The sequence below is a fragment of the Mus caroli genome, chromosome 12 (assembly GCF_900094665.2).
Source record: "Mus caroli chromosome 12, CAROLI_EIJ_v1.1, whole genome shotgun sequence".
In the NCBI taxonomy this organism is placed as follows: Eukaryota; Metazoa; Chordata; class Mammalia; order Rodentia; family Muridae; genus Mus; species Mus caroli.
Window position 1 is genome coordinate 55051338 of NC_034581.1, and position 4705 is coordinate 55056042.

Here is a 4705-nt window from a genome sequence, read left to right on the forward strand (position 1 = left end):
CCTGCAGCTGGAGCCATGGGTCCCTTCATGTGTATTCTTTGATTGGTGGTTTAGTCCCTGGGAGCTCTAGGGTACTGGTTGGTTCATATTGTTGTTCCTCCTTTGGGCCTTCAAACTCCTTGGGTCCTTTCTCTAACTCTTCCATTGGGGATCCTGTGCTCAATCCAATGGTGGACTGAGAGCATCCACCTCTGAATTTGTCAGGCACTGGCGGAGGCTCTCAGGAGACAGCAGCAAGCACTTAGTCATCCACAATAGTGTCTGGGGTTTGTAACTGTATATGGGATGAATCCCCAGGTGGGGCAGTGTCTGGATGGCCTTTCCTTCAGTCACTGCTCCACACTTTGTCTCTGTATCTCCTCCCATGGGTACTTTGTTCCCCCTTCTAAGAAGGACCTAAGTATCCACACTTTGATCTTCCTTCTTCTTGAGCTTCATGTGGTCTGTGAATTATATCTTGGGTATTCTGAACTTCTGGGCTAATATCCATTTATCAGTGAGTACGTACCATGTGTGTTCTTTTGTGATTGGGTTACCTTATTCAGGATGATATTTTCTAGTTCCATCCATTTGCCTAAGAATTTCATGAATTCATTGTTTTTAATAGCTGAGTAATACTCCATTATGTAAATGCCCAGGAGTGGTATTGATGGGTTCTCAGGTGGTACTATGTCTAGTTTTCTGAGGAACCACCAAACTGATTTCCAGAGTGTTTTTACCAGCTTGCAATCTCACCAGCAATGGAGGAATGTTCCTCTTTCTCCACATCCTTGCCAGCATCTGCTGTCACTTGAGTTTTTGATCTTAGCCATTCTGACTGGTGTGAGGTAAAATCTTAGGGTTGTTTCGATTTGCATTTCCCTGATGACTAAGGATGTTGAACATTTCTCAGCCATTTGGTATTCCTCAGTTGAGAATTCTTTGTTTAGTTCTGTACCCCATAGGTTATTAGGTTCTCTGAAGTCTAACTTCCTGAATTCTTGGTATATATTGGATATTAGCCCTCTATTAGATGTAGGGTTGATAAAGATCATTTCCCAATCTGTTGGTTGTTGTTTTGTCCTATTGACAGTGTCCTTTGCCTTACAGAAGCTTTGTAATTTTCTGGGGTCCCACTTGTCAAATTTGTTCTTAGAGCATAAGCTATTGGTGTTTTGTTCAGGAAATTTTCCTCTGTGCCCATTTGTTTGAGGATCTTCCCTACTTTTTTTTTTCTATAAGTTTCAGTGTATCTGGTTTTATGTGGAGTTCCTTAATCCACTTGGTCTTGAGCTTTGTACAAGGAGATAAGAATGGATCAATTTGCATTCTTCTACATGCTAACCTCCAGTTGAACCAGCACCATTTGTTGAAAATGTCATCTTTTTTTTCACTGGATGGTTTTAGCTCCTTTGTCAAAGACCAAGTGACCATAGGTATGTGGGTGCATTTCTGGGTCTTCGATTCTATTCCATTGATCTACCTGTCTGTCAATTTACCAATACCATGCAGTTTTTATCATAATTGCTCTATAGTACAGCTTGAGGCCAGGAATGGTGATTCTACTAGAAGTTTTTTTTATTGTTGAGAATAGTTTTCACTATCCTGGGTTTTTTGTCATCCCCGATGAATTTGCAAATTGCCCTTTCTAACTCTATGAAGAATTGAGTGGGAAACATTTTCCTTTTCTAAAAGATTTTTGTTTGTGTAGTATGTGTTTGTGTGTGGGTGCATGTGCACACACACAAGCACACTTGCCCATGGAGTCCAGGAGCAAGCATCAGGTATCAGATTGTCTGGATCAGGAGTTAGATTACAGCTGTGTCTGCCTGATGTGGGTGCTGGGAACCAGGTTTAGGTCCTCTGGAAGTGCATAAAGCACTCTTAACTACTAAACCACATGAACAGCCCTGCAAAATACTTCTTTCTTCATAATTCTAAGGGCTAGAGAAAGTGGTCACAACAAAGAATTATAGTGATGTAATATCATCTCTCCTGTTATTCCTTTTGAAAACAAAGTAGGTTGAGAAATATAAGTGCCGAGGCTAGAGTCACATCCTGACATGGTACTTGTCCTGGTGTGCTACAGTTCTCGAAGAGAATCTGCTGGTCTTGATTCATTGGTAGGGGCCTTCAGTGTCCCTTCTAGTGCCCAGATCAGAAACATGGCAAAAAAATGAGAAATATAAGTTTCTTGTAAGGAGATGTGACCTTAGTGACCTTGCTATTTTGTTTTACTGCCCAATTCATGACTGTACATATCAAGACTGACAGCATTTGCCGGGCATTCATTACTTAAAATTTTCTTAGCAAGAATAAAAATTTACCTAGATAGTAAATTTCTCCTTCTTTTACTGAAAAATAATTTGTTCTACAATAAGAGTATATTTAAAAAATTGAGTAAGGCCATAAATTGCATACAAGCTTTGATCAAAGATTATATTTCTGAGTTGATGAGCTAAATGGTCATTTATAGAGCTAGCATTATTAAGCTATTTAATGTATCAATATTATCTAAATGAATATGATAAAATTGCTCATGTGCTCAAAACCCATTAGTTCACTTTTTTATAACATTGGTAACATTTCAATATGTCAAGCTTATGTCACTTATAAATGTCAGCCACAAGGTGTTTGAATACTACTTTGAAAATATTTTGAACAGCTATGCTAGAGCAAAACCATTATATGTATATTTTATATGAAGAATAAAAATGGTATATATACATATAAATATAATAGAGTATAAGGGGCATATATGTGTGTATATGGAAAGAGAATGTATGTGGAAAAACTATGTACTTATATATCCCCAAATAATTCTAGAAGATTTTGAATTCTTTATAGTAAGGAATATAAAACATTTGATATGTAAAAATGTGTGTATACATATATGTATAGCTATAAATATATAACACATGTGTGTATTTATATGTATGTGCATATATATTAAAAGCCATGAAATACTTTCTAGAATTTTGTTGTTCAGAAAAAACAATCACTATAGAAGATATGATTAAGACATTGTAGAAGGATGTTTCTCTCAGACAAAAAAAAATAAGTATAACAAATTTGAATTATACATTGGTATGATCATCATATTTTAATCAGTTTGTATGAATCATATATAGGAATATAACAAAAGTATCTGAATTGCAAGTGTCTTTGGACAATTCTTCTGCCAGTAAAGAGGACATGTGTCTAGAAAAAAGAATCCTGTTGTAGTAAATCTCAACAACTATACTCACTAACACAAGAGCTAAGCTCCCAAACTCCTCAAGTAATTTTCTTAGGAGTCTTTCTTGTATAAGTCTTCATGGAAGTCAACACCACTCAAAACTAAGAATTACAATGGTAGATACAACTAAGTTCCTGCATCCTTGAATCCTGCTGGTCCCAGTTACTCCCAGTGGTGTTGGGACAGGTGTTGTGTCCTCCTTACTTCAGATCCTAAGATCCTGGGCATGCTAGAGCACCTGGAAATGAAGCCTCCTATGGGGGCTGTAGGACTGGCTACCGAGTTTGAGCCCAAGAGTTACCAAACCCAGACACAATTGTGCATGCCAAGAAGTACATGCTGAAAGGAACCTGATATGGCTATCTCCTGAGAGTCCCTGCCAGAGCCTTACAAATACAGAGGCGGATGCTTACAGTCAACCATTGGACTGGTCACAAGGTCCCCGATGGAGGAGTTAGAGAAAGGACTGAAGGAGTTGAAGAGGTTTGCATCCCCATAGGATGAGCAACAATATCTACCAACCAGATAACCCCCACCCCCTCCCAGAGCTCCCAGGGACTATGCCATCAACCAAGGAGTACACATGGAAGGACCCATAACTCTAGCAGCATATGTAACAGAGAATGGCCTTGTCATGCATCAATGGGAGGAGAGGTCCTTGGTTCTGTGAAGAATTGATAGATGCTCCAGTGTAGGGGAATCAAGGATGAGGAGGTGGGAGTGGGTGGGTGGAGGAACACCCTCATAGAAGCTGAGGGAGGGAGGATGTGATAGGGTATTTCCAGGAAGGAGGGAAACAGGGAAAGGAGATAGCATTTGAAATGTAAATAGGGAAAATAGCCAATTAAAAAAAGATGGTAGAAACATAACATAATAGTTTTGTGTTACACTGAAGAGCCAACATGAGATAGAAGAGGAGATGATGGTGTCAGAGTCTGGATGAGTAGTGCCAGTGCTTTGGGAATGACCCTATTTTAATGCAGTCTCACAGGCTCAGATGGTTAAACTAAGACTCCAATGTCCAGTTCTATAGAAACATGAAAATGTCAAAAAAATCCCCAAAAAACAAAAAAACCCACAAAAGAACAGGAAGCTGTGATACCAAGGTGGCTTCAAATCAAAAACCAAATTATCCACACTATCCATAGTGAGCTCAGATTGATATTCAGTTTTTTTTTATTAATTAGGTATTTTCTTCATTTACATTTCCAATGCTACCCCATAAGTCCCCCAAACCCTCCCCCCAACTCCCCTCCCACCCCACTCCCACTTCTTGGCCCTGTCGTTCCCCTGTACTGAGGCATATAAAGTTTGCAAGACCAATGGGCTTCTCTTTCCATCATCTTCTGATACATATGCAGCTAGAGACACGAGCTCCTGGTGGTACTGGTTAGTTCATATTGTTGTTCCACCTATAGGATTGCAGAACCCTTTAGCTCCTTGGGTACTTTCTCTAGCTCCTCCATTGGGGGCCCTGTGTTCTGTCCA

The 4705-nt window shown here is 39.4% G+C and overlaps 1 non-coding gene across 1 annotated transcript; it reads left to right on the plus strand.

Annotated features, from left to right (window-relative positions):
• Nucleotides 1-2017: 2017 nt before the first annotated feature.
• Nucleotides 2018-2148, plus strand: LOC115032836. The gene has a single exon (XR_003838496.1). It is a non-coding gene; the product is annotated as a small nucleolar RNA SNORA3/SNORA45 family (small nucleolar RNA).
• The last annotated feature ends 2557 nt before the right edge of the window (nucleotides 2149-4705 follow it).